This window comes from Pseudophryne corroboree, chromosome 6 (genome assembly GCF_028390025.1).
Source record: "Pseudophryne corroboree isolate aPseCor3 chromosome 6, aPseCor3.hap2, whole genome shotgun sequence".
NCBI lineage: Eukaryota > Metazoa > Chordata > Amphibia > Anura > Myobatrachidae > Pseudophryne > Pseudophryne corroboree.
Window position 1 is genome coordinate 73185868 of NC_086449.1, and position 12578 is coordinate 73198445.

The window sequence follows — 12578 nt, forward strand, 5'->3', positions numbered from 1 at the left end:
CCTCTTAGTGAATGCTGGCTGTCTTTTCTTACGTCTGGAGGTAGCCTGTGAGGTTTCTTCGTGTTGCTTCTCACCATCTTCCTCCTCACTAGCAGCTTCTGTCTGTTGTGTTTGTGTGGCTAATGCTGATTCTCCCTCAGTTTGGCCAGTATGTGTTTGTGGCAGGGTATCCCCACTCAATTGTTGGGGCTCAGAAGCTGACATTTGCAGAGTACTAGGTCCTGCCTCTTCAGAATCCGCAGAGGCGTATTCCAACATCCGTCTCTGGCACTCTAGGCGTTTTTTCGCCAATGCCATCTGCTGCTGTGCAATGCGGTCCATCTCTGTTGCTAATTCCTCACGAGAAGCCATGTTGGAGATGACGTGTGTACGCCCAGGTGTGTGCCTATTTATACCTACGTGCGGCGTGTTCATTCACACAGGTGTACAGTATGGTAATCTTGCTAATGATTGCACTGCTTATTTAAGGGCCTAGTTTGCACGCTGTGAGTGTTGGTAGTTTGGAGTTTGGAGTTGTTTGGATTTTGCAGTTTGGAGTTTGTGGCCCGTGCGTGAAGGTGCTATTGTGCTTTTCTGAGTGAGTAATTGTCAAGCATACATTTTCCCGTTTGTTCGCGTTTAGCATATAGACAGTATTGCATACTTTTTGCGAAGTTCCGTTTGTGAGTATTCGTGTAATCGTCTTGTTGTTAAATGCAACTCTGTTGTTGCAATGTATGTTTTTTGTTTTTTATTAAATATTAAATGTTGTTAATCTATATTTTGATTGAAAATTTATAAAACAAAACCTGTGCTTTAGTGTTTCTGTTTTGTGGACTAATGTAAAAATGTTGTTCTTAGTGTCATTTTGTGTCTCTTGTAGGTGTCTTATTTTGGGAGAATTATCCCGTTATTTTATTTGGAATCACTTACACTTTATTTGTTTGGTGTGCCTTACAACACTAATCTTCTGTTGTTTTTGGAGGAGCAGGTAAGTCCCCTTGGCCTGTGTTTGTGGCTGTTTGTGTTTGTTCAAAGTGTTTTGCTTATGTTTGTCATCCATCTTTATAATAAATTAACTAATTTTTCCCAGGATTGTTCAGCAAAGTAGTGCTGTTCTTGCCTGTAATAGCTACTAAAGGGCTAAATTTTGTTGTGAATCTATTTTAGATGTATAACCTATTTTTCTTAATTTATACTTAGGTGTTTGTTATGTATTTGATGCTCTTATTATGTGTCTGTTTGGTTGGTTGACATATTTGTGTTGTATTTTCAATAAACTATGTAGGTTTCTCACTTTTAGTTTGTGTTTTTCCTTTTTTGTCTCAATTTCAAATTGTTCCGGAATTGAATCCAGAAAAAATGTCGTATGCTCCTGCAGTAAGTTGACACCCCGTTTTTAATAAAAATATTATGGTGTTTTTGTTTTTTTATTGCATTTGTCTTATTCACCATATCTTTTTAAATTTTTTTAAGTGTGTGATGTCAGTGTTTGTGGCAGCAGAAGCCCTCCCACCCCAACCCACGGCAGCACTCCCACCCCAACCGCCAGCCCCACAACCACAACCGGCTCCTCATCAACCAAGGCAACGGAGGCGTGCTAGGCCACCAATTTTCCGCACCCGTGTCCTACTTTTTGGGATGCCAGATGCCTCTGGATGATGGTGCCCTAGATGTGGTGAAGCGGCAATTTGAGGAAGGTGGTAGTCGCTTCCCACATGTTATTGGGGTTGTGGATGGCACACATGTAGCTATTGTGCCACCAAGACATAATGAAGAAATTTATAGAAACAGGAAACTGTTTCTTTCTCTGAATGTAATGGTTGTTTGTGGGCCATCCCTCCAGATCCTTTCCCTGAATGCCAAGTTTCCCGGAAACTCGCATGATGCTTATGTCATTAGACAATCAGGGATATGGCACAGATCAAGATAACGAGCAGACATGTGGTTATTGGGTGAGTTGGCCAACATAATTTCCAGCCATTTTTAAACAATTTTAGGAATATACTCTTTCTAATTTTTTCTTCTCCTCAAACAGGAGACCGTGGATATCCTTGCACCCCCTGGCTCATGACTCCTTACCGTAATCCCAGGCCAGGACCACAGACGGAATTTAACTCCGCGCTTACTGCCACTAGACAGCTGGTGGAGCGCACAATTGGGGTCCTTAAAGGCCGTTTTCGTGTGCTCCACCGCACTGGTGGCGACATCATGTATTCGCCGGAGATGGCAAGTAAAATAGTGGTCCTGTGCGCTATACTACATAACATCGCGGTAAGGAGTAGCGTAGAGCTTCCTCAGAGGAATTGCCAGATGAGGAGCCAGGGGTTGTCCGTCGATTCGGTGGGGGGAGTGTTTCATGGAGGGGAAGCCAAGTCAGGGCAAGCATTGTTGAAGAATATTTCAGGTATAGTGTATTTTGATTTACTTTTCGAAAATAATCTAAAACACTGTATGCTTATGCTCATTTTGTTACGATGTAATTTGGCTTGCTATTGTAAGGTCATTGTGTAATTAATCGGGTGTGTGGGAATCTCTAATTATGTTTTTTAAAAATAACCTTAAACAAGTTAAGCTTACAATTTTTTATTTTAGAATCTAATAATGTGATGTTGCTAAATAGTGTCCTTATTAGTTTTCTTTCATCTAATCCTGTTTTTAATGAAAAAAACACAAACAAATGAAACTAAATGTTGGCCACTTTGTGACTGTGCAGCTGAATTATCACACAAAATGTGGTGAGTACACAGAGTATTTTTAAAATTATAAACAAAGTGTGTGTGTGTGTGTGTGTGTGTGTGTGTGTGTGTGTGTGTGTGTGTGTGTGTTTGTGTGGGTGTTTTAGTTGGTGGTTGTGTGTTAAATTTTTATTTGATTTTTCCTCTTCCGCGACTGCGTATTTCCGCTCGTGCGAAATTACCACTCTGCTCTTCACAGCATTGCAAAGATCAATAAAGTTTATTGAAATGACAGCATAGATTTTAGACAAATCACATGCTAACACACACTATAAATATATGCCCAAATAAGGAAAACGCCATTGCCATGATGCGTGCAGCACCTTTCACCAGGCGGGAGCTCAGCGTCCTGGCTGCGGTGATGGACCGCCGCGTAGGCCGCGTTGGGCGCTTTATCCCAAATCGGGTTAAGCGCGAGGCCTACGCGGAGGTCCGCCACCTACTGAGGTCTCGCGTCCGCAGCAGGCGGACCATCATCCAACTCGAGAGGAGATGGAGTGATCTCCGCAGGAGGACTCCGGAACTGTTGGCAGAGATCCGCCAGCAAATCCGGCAAATGCGTGCACGCAGTAAGTTACATTACATAACAGAGATTATTAGCATAAACTTAGCAAATTTACACTAAGTGGTAGTCTGTAATTGCAACACTGACTGAACTAATTTAATAAATATGACAGTGTGTGTGGTTAGGGCAAACAGTACTGACTGTAGCAAAGTGATTCAAAACAAGTGCATGTTGTACAGAATTAATACCCAGGCTGGAAACTGTACCAAATAACTTGATCAGTGGTGTCTATATAATAAGGTGGCTTGAATAGTGATCTGGTGATGTTGCCTATACCAATCAATATGACTCAATGGAATAGATTCAGTAATGAGCATCAAAAAAGTTTAGTATAATCATTTTGGTTGCTGTGGACAACATGAACAGTTTTAAAAATCATAACAATAAAAAAAAAACAAGCCCTGTGTCTTTTACATGGGACAGAACAGTGTAATTGACAAATGGTGTTTCTGAAATTTAACATGCAATCTAAAATATAATACATATATCATTATAGGACGACCACAACGGCAAGCTGATGCAGGGAGGCAACATCAGGCCCCTTCTCAGCCCCCCTCCCCTTCTCACTCCCCCTCCCCTTCTCACTCCCCCTCCCCTTCCCAGTCCCCCTCAGCTTCCCAGTCCCCCTCAGCTTCCCATTCCCCCTCAGCTTCCCAGTCCACCTCAGCTTCCCAGTCCTCAGCTTCCCAGTCCCCCTCCCCTTTCCACTCCTTCTCAGCCCACCTCTCCTTCTCTTTCTGTGCCCCCTTCTCCTCCTTCCCAGTCCCCTTCTCCTTCTCCTTCCAACTCCCCTTCTCAGCCCCCCTCACCCTCTATTGGACAAACATTCTCTCCGCCCCAAACATTCTCTCCGCCCCCCTCGCCCTCTCAATCAGACCCACCCTCAGAAAAGACATCCCCAATCCCTCCTCCTTACCCCATCTCTCCTCCTTCCCCAATCCCTCCTCCTTCCCCCATCCAGCCTCCTTCCCCCATCCCTCCTCCTTCCCCAATCCCTCCTCCTTCCCCCATCCAGCTGCCTTCACCACCCAGTGAATGGGCAGAAGAAGCCCCTGATGGACTCAGTGGTGATCATCATGTTGCAGAGGAAAGTAAGTGTTTTAACATTTGTAAAATAAATATTACCTACTTACACTTACAATGTAAAAACATGCACTGTTGTACTGTTGAAAATCAGCCAGCAAGGAAAACATTTTGAGTTATTATTGATGGTGTTCATGTTGCATTGAAATTTTTGTGAGTATCATTATATGTAGTGTTTATGTGTGCAATGTTTTGTGTGTCCACTCTAGGTCGACACTCATTAGTTCGACAGGGTTGCCAGGACAACATGGTTTAATATGTGCTCAGTTTTCAGCCTAACATTTCTACCTGAGTGGAGTTTAGTATGTTGTTAGTCTTTTACACTTGTGCCTGTGTATTCATAATGTTTGCACTTTCAAATCACATGCTTCACTTTGTTAGCCAGCCGAACAACACAATGATTTGTGGTGTGAAAGTTACACTCACAAAATGCTTATTGTATTTTTCAAAACCTGTTTGACCTTATTTAGTAAAGGCGGTTTTCAGGTAGTGTGGGCATGCTAGGATATGTAGTCCTTCTGAAGATGTTGATATGCAGTGTGATGATGCAGGACCAAACCTCCAAAACTTTAATTCTCTTCACTACAGATGTGAATGAATGCCAACATGGTGTTACATTTACTAAGATGGTAGTTCTCTTTAACATGGGATGTTGCCCATAGCAACCAATAAGATTATAATTGTAATTTTTATGCCCACTTTTACAAGATAACATGTTTAATTTGATTGGTTGCTATGGTCAACGTCCCATCTTAAATAGAACTCCCGTAGTAGTAAATGTACCCCATGGTGTGGTACACTTTCTTGTAAAAAATACAAAAACATTGCTGAGCAGGCTTGTGTGTTGTTCTGCTACTGATTTATCCTTAAAGCAACCATGATGTAGTCACTTAGGCATTAAAGCAGGCCTGTCCAAACTGCGGCCCTCCAGCTGGTGAAAAACTACACATCCCAGCATGCCCTGACACAGCTTTGGCATTCTCTGACCACAAAACTGTGTCAAGGCATGCTGGTATATGTAGTTTCACAACAGCTGGAGGCCAGCAGTTTGGACATGCCTGCATTTAAGTGTGCTTTGTGCCTTGCTTGGATAATAAGTAATGTGATTAAGTTATTAATGTTTATGTTGCATCTTAATTTCAGATGTTGCAGTTGGAGATCCCACAAGTTTTGGGGGCATTCTGGAAAACATGCGCCAACACCTGCATGGATTATTGAATTGTATTGATCAGTTACAAAAAATTGCTTGATTACATTTTGTATTTTTATTTTTACTGATTACAAAAAATGTAAAAATAAAAACAAGTTATTTAAAGTTAACCGGGTGTTGTGTTTATTAATGCAAAAAAGGATCAGCAGATTGCCAAGCAGAAATTGATTTCCTAAAACATTTCACACATCTAACGTAAGATTTAAAAAAAATAAAAAAATTAGGAGATTATTGTGTTAATAAACATGTAAACACCTTCATTCACAAACAACACCTTTACACTAAAAAAAAAAAAAAAAAACATTTAAAACATCTATATTTATATTTTAGACTTTTACATGTTGATGGCCAATTATGGCAACAAAGTGTTCTTCAGGTATTTTTGGCAGACTTAATTGGTTAGGAACATTATCAATCATTACACTAATTGGATTCGTAATTGACGAGGGCTTGTGGACTTTAAACTGAAAGGTGTAATTTGACTTAATAGCAAAAAAACACATTGTTGTGCGTTTTTCCTTAAAAGTGTGCACTTTTAAGGAAAAATGTGTAAATCTACTACAACTTAGTATTTTTACGATGAAGTATGTGTTAATGCGATGGTTTCGCATTACTGCGATGTCATTTGGCGTACGCCCACTTTGTGTAATACTGCGTACGAATGTGCAAAAATACGTTGGGGGCGGATGTTCGCAAATTTACTACATTAACGCAACTTTGCGAATATGTTGTGCGAACGAAAAACTTAGCGACCAACTCGGAATGACCTCCCATGTGCACTGCAGGGGAGGCAGATTTAACATGTGCAGAGAGAGTTAGATTTGGGTGTGGTGTGTTCAATCTGCAATCTAATTTGCAGTGTAAAAATAAAGCAGCCAGTATTTACCCTGCACAGAAACAAAATAACCCACCCAAATCGAACTCTTTCTGCACATGTTATATGATCTGCCTCCCCTGCAGTGCACATGGTTTTACCCAACTGCTAACAAAATTCCTGCTGCAATCAACTTGGAATTACCCCCAAGGTGCTGTAATGGTCTGGAGTGGAATTGCGCATATTCCACCATGTCGAAGGTTGATACCATCAGACCCAATAGTCACATTGCTGCATGGACTGACATTGTCTGAGTGTGCAACGCTTCCTGAGTCATGACCTGCACCTTGACTATCTTTTACTCTGGTAAGAAAACTCTCTGTAGACCTGAATCCAATATGGCCCCCAAATGAACCATCTGCTGTGACGGATTCAGAGATGACTTTTCCCAGTTTATGAGCCATCCGTGTCTCTGTAAACAAACCACTGTCTGTTGAAGATGGCTCAAAAGTAACTCCTGCGAATGTACTAGGATTAACAGGTCGTCAAGGTATGGAAATATTCTTATCCCCTGTTTGCGGAGATAAGCTGCCATAACCACCATCATTTTGGTAAACACCCTGGGTGCTGTTGCTAGCCCAAAGGGCAAAGCTTGGAACTGAAAATGTTGCTGGAGGATGGCAAACCTGAGGTAACACTGATGCGACCGTGCTATAGGCACATGTAGGTAAGCATCCTGTATCCAGAGATACCATGTAATCTCCCGGTTCCATAGCCAACATTATGGAGCGTAATGTCTTCATGTGGAACCTTGGAATCCAAATGTATTTGTTTAACATTTTGAGATTGAGAATTGGTCGAAATTACCCATTTGGCTTCTCAATCAAAAATAGGTTGGGGTAAAACCCCTGTCCCTTTTGTGATGGAGGTACTGGGACAATCACACCTGACTGCAGTCATTTTTGGACTGCTTCTTGCAGGGCATTGGCCTTCGACTCTATACGAGAAGGGCTGGTGCAAAAAAATCTTTGAGGAGGTTGCCTCCTGAATGGGAACCCATACCCCTGAGATACCACCTTCTGCACCCAAACATCTGTTGTCGACTGTTGCCATATGTGTGCAAAATGAAGAAGTCGCCCCCCCACCCTGGAGTCCTCCAGGCGGAGGCCCGTCCCTTCAGGCTGATGGTTTCTGCTCAGGCTTGGAAGCTGGCTTTCTACTAGCCCATTGCTTCCTACCCCTGGCCGATCTATTGGACTGGAGTTGCTTAGACTCCTCTTTAGCTTTCGCTTTGCCTTGCCATCGAAATGGCCGAAACTTTGAACCCTTAGTCTTAGGGTTATAACTAGCTGGAAATCTGACCTTCTTCGATTCAGCTTCCGATTCTGGAATATCAGACAATTGTTTTCCAAACAATATATTACCAATGAAAGGCAATGCTTCCAATTCTTTCTTGGATTCAGCATCTGCTTTCCAGGTACGTAGCCAAACTGCTCTACGAGCGGCTACTATCAAGGCTGATGCTTTAGAAGCAATCGTACCCATATCAATTGCTGCTTCTTCCAAATATTGGGCAGCTTGTCTTAAACGGCTTAAATGATACTCTTGCTCCCTATTAGGAGGAGAGAGGCCATTCTCTAGTTCCTCTATCCATTCGCCCATAGCCTTTGCTATCCAGGCCAAAGCCATAGCAGGTCTTACCACTGTTCCTGAGAGAGAAAATATATTTTTCAAGAAGCTATCTACCCTTCTGTCTGTGACATAATTTAATGAGGTAGATGACAGTGGTAAAGCAGATTTATGCACAAGTCGCAGAACATGTGCATCTACTTTCGGAGGAACTTCTCTTTTCGAACAATCCTCAGCTGGAAATGGATAATAAGAATCCCACTTTTTCGGAATCTTATACTTTTTACTGGGCGTCGCCCAGGATTCATCCATCATTTCCGTCAGATCCTCTGACGCTGGGAATTCAGTCTTAACTGTCTTTGTTCATTTAAACACAGGTGCTTTAGATTTTAACACTGTTTTGGCTGATTCCTCCAAAGAGAGAACAGCCTTCATAGCATCAATAAGTTCAGCTACATCCTCTGAACTAAAACTCTGCGACTGATCATCATACGAAGTATTTGAATATACTGTATCATCATCTGTTGTATCATCTTGTGTAGTCTGCCACATAGACGCATCTGTCTTAGTCTTACCTGTCTCTTGGTTACTTGTAGAAGCTACTGGAACCAAACCGTAAGAATGGAGATGCATGTATGGGTTAATAGTGTAACCTAACCCCTGGGGTGGTGCTGCCGGAGTTAACCTGTCCGCTATTGAAGACAAAGTCTTTGCAAACATACTCCATGGTGGCTCTGCTGGTTGTTGAACCAATTCCTGTTTCTTACTTTGCTGAAAAGCAATAACAGTTCACACACAACCCCTCATAAGTGACCAACTGGCCTATCCCAATTAACCCTGTTTTACAAGATAAACATGTTAGGGATGTAGGAGTGCCTGATAAGTTCTCCTCGTCACTTTTGCCACTCACAGACATTGGTAATAATAAGATTTTACTTACCGATAAATCTATTTCTCGTAGTCCGTAGTGGATGCTGGGGACTCCGTCAGGACCATGGGGAATAGCGGCTCCGCAGGAGACAGGGCACAAAAATAAAGCTTTAGGATCAGGTGGTGTGCACTGGCTCCTCCCCCTATGACCCTCCTCCAAGCCTCAGTTAGGATACTGTGCCCGGACGAGCGTACACAATAAGGAAGGATTTTGAATCCCGGGTAAGACTCATACCAGCCACACCAATCACACCGTACAACTTGTGATCTGAACCCAGTTAACAGTATGACAAACGTAGGAGCCTCTGAACAGACCGCTCACAACAATAACAACCCGATTTTTTTGTAACAATAACTATGTACAAGTATTGCAGACAATCCGCACTTGGGATGGGCGCCCAGCATCCACTACGGACTACGAGAAATAGATTTATCGGTAAGTAAAATCTTATTTTCTCTGACGTCCTAGTGGATGCTGGGGACTCCGTCAGGACCATGGGGATTATACCAAAGCTCCCAAACAGGCGGGAGAGTGCGGATGACTCTGCAGCACCGAATGAGAGAACTCCAGGTCCTCTTTAGCCAGGGTATCAAATTTGTAGAATTTTACAAACGTGTTCTCCCCCGACCACGTAGCTGCTCGGCAGAGTTGTAATGCCGAGACCCCTCGGGCAGCCGCCCCGGATGAGCCCACCTTCCTTGTGGAATGGGCCTTGACAGATTTAGGCTGTGGCAGGCCTGCCACAGAATGTGCAAGTTGAATTGTGCTACAAATCCAACGAGCAATCGTCTGCTTAGAAGCAGGAGCACCCAGCTTGTTGGGTGCATACAGTATAAACAGCGAGTCAGATTTTCTGACTCCAGCCGTCCTTGAAATATATATTTTCAATGCCCTGACAACGTCCAGCAACTTGGAATCCTCCAAATCGCTAGTAGCCGCAGGCACCACAATAGGCTGGTTCAGGTGAAACGCTGACACCACCTTAGGCAGAAACTGAGGACGCTTCCGCAGTTCTGCCCTGTCCGAATGGAAAATCAGATATGGGCTTTTATACGATAAAGCCGCCAATTCTGACACTCTCCTGGCTGAAGCCAGGGCCAGTAGCATGGTTACTTTCCATGTAAGATATTTCAAATCCACCGATTTGAGTGGCTCAAACCAATGGGATTTGAGAAAATCCAAAACTACATTAAGATCCCACGGAGCCACTGGGGGCACAACTGGGGCTGTATATGTAGTACTCCTTTTACAAAAGTCTGGACTTCAGGAACTGAAGCCAATTCTTTCTTGAAGAAAATCGACAGGGCCGAAATTTGAACCTTAATGGACCCCAATTTGAGGCCCATAGACAATCCTGTTTGCAGGAAATGTAGGAATCGACCCAATTGAAATTCCTCCGTGGGGGCCTTCCTGGCCTCACACCACGCAACATATTTTCTCCAAATGCGGTGATAATGTTGTGCAGTCACCTCCTTCCTGGCTTTTACCAGTGTAGGAATGACCTCTTCCGGAATGCCTTTTTCCCTTAGAATTCGGCGTTCAACCGCCATGCCGTCAAACGCAGCCGCGGTAAGTCTTGGAATAGACACGGTCCCTGCTGAAGCAGGTCCCGTCTTAGAGGTAGAGGCCACGGATCTTCCGTGAGCATCTCCTGAAGTTCCGGGTACCAAGTTCTTCTTGGCCAATCCGGAGCCACGAGTATCGTTCTTACTCCCCTTTGCCGTATAATTCTCAGTACTTTTGGTATGAGAGGCAGAGGAGGAAACACATACACTGACTGGAACACCCACGGTGTTACCAGAGCGTCCACAGCTATTGCCTGAGGGTCTCTTGACCTGGCGCAATACCTGTCCAGTTTTTTGTTGAGGCGAGACGCCATCATATCCACCTTTGGTTTTTCCCAACGGTTCACAATCATGTGGAAGACTTCTGGATGAAGTCCCCACTCTCCCGGGTGTAGATCGTGTCCGCTGAGGAAGTCTGCTTCCCAGTTGTCCACTCCCGGAATGAACACTGCTGACAGTGCTATCACATGATCTTCCGCCCAGCGAAGAATCCTTGTGGCTTCTGCCATTGCTCTCCTGCTTCTTGTGCCGCCCTGTCTGTTTACGTGGGCGACTGCCGTGATGTTGTCCGACTGGATCAACACCGGCTGACCCTGAAGCAGGGGTTTTGCCAGGCTTAGAGCATTGTAAATCGCTCTTAGCTCCAGTATATTTATGTGAAGAGACATCTCCAGGCTTGACCATACTCCCTGGAAGTTTCTTCCCTGTGTGACCGCTCCCCAGCCTCTCAGACTGGCATCCGTGGTCACCAGGACCCAGTCCTGTATGCCGAATCTGCGGCCCTCTAACAGATGAGCACTCTGCAACCACCACAGAAGAGACACCCTTGTCCGTGGCGATAAGGTTATCCGCTGATGCATCTGCAGATGCGATCCGGACCATTTGTCCAGCAGATCCCACTGAAAAGTTCTTGCGTGAAATCTGCCGAATGGAATCGCTTCGTAAGAAGCCACCATTTTTCCCAGGACCCTTGTGCAATGATGCACTGACACTTTTCCTGGTTTTAGGAGGTTCCTGACTAGCTCGGATAACTCCCTGGCTTTCTTCTCCGGGAGAAACACCTTTTTCTGGACTGTGTCCAGAATCATCCCTAGGAACAGCAGACGTGTCGTCGGAAACAGCTGCGGTTTTGGAATATTTAGAATCCACCCGTGCTGTCGTAGAACTACTTGAGATAGTGCTACTCCGACCTCCAACTGTTCTCTGGACCTTGCCCTTATCAGGAGATCGTCCATTTTCTTTGAAGAAGAATCATCATTTCGGCCATTACCTTGGTAAGGACCCGGGGTGCCGTGGACAATCCAACCGGCAGCGTCTGAAACTGATAGTGACAGTTCTGTACCACGAACCTGAGGTACCCTTGGTGAGAAGGGCAAATTGGGACATGGAGGTAAGCATCTGTCCCGGGACACCATATAGTCCCCTTTTTCCTGGTTCGCTATCACTGCTCTGAGTGACTCCATCTTGATTTGAACCTTTTTATGTAAGTGTTCAAATATTTCAGATTTAGAATAGGTCTCACCGAGCCGTCTGGCTTCAGTACCACAATATAGTGTGGAATAATACCCCTTTCCTTGTTGTAGGAGGGGTACTTTGATTATCACCTGCTGGGAATACAGCTTGTGAATTGTTTCCACTACTGCCTCCCTGTCGGAGGGAGACGTTGGTAAAGCAGACTTCAGGAACCTGCGAGGGGGAGACGTCTCGAACTTCCAATCTGTACCCCTGGGATACTACTTGTAGGATCCAGGGGTCCACTTGCGAGTGAGCCCACTGCGTGCTGAAACTCTTGAGACGACCCCCCACCGCACCTGAGTCCGCTTGTACGGCCCCAGCGTCATGCTGAGGACTTGGCAGAAGCGGTGGAGGGCTTCTGTTCCTGGGAATGGGCTGCCTGCTGCAGTCTTCTTCCCTTTCCTCTATCCCATGGCAGATATGATTGGCCTTTTGACCGCTTGCCCTTATGGGGACGAAAGGACTGAGGCTGAAAAGACGTTGTCTTTTTCTCCTTTATACGGCAATACTTCCATGTGCCGTTTGGAATCTGCATCACCTGACCACTGT

The 12578-nt window shown here is 44.4% G+C and overlaps 1 long non-coding RNA gene across 1 annotated transcript; it reads left to right on the forward strand.

Annotated features, from left to right (window-relative positions):
• Window positions 1–2671: 2671 nt before the first annotated feature.
• LOC134934829 (uncharacterized) lies at window positions 2672–5595 on the forward strand. The gene is made up of 3 exons (XR_010179824.1): window positions 2672–2717; window positions 3779–4373; window positions 5509–5595. It is a non-coding gene; the product is annotated as an uncharacterized LOC134934829 (long non-coding RNA).
• Window positions 5596–12578: the final 6983 nt, after the last annotated feature.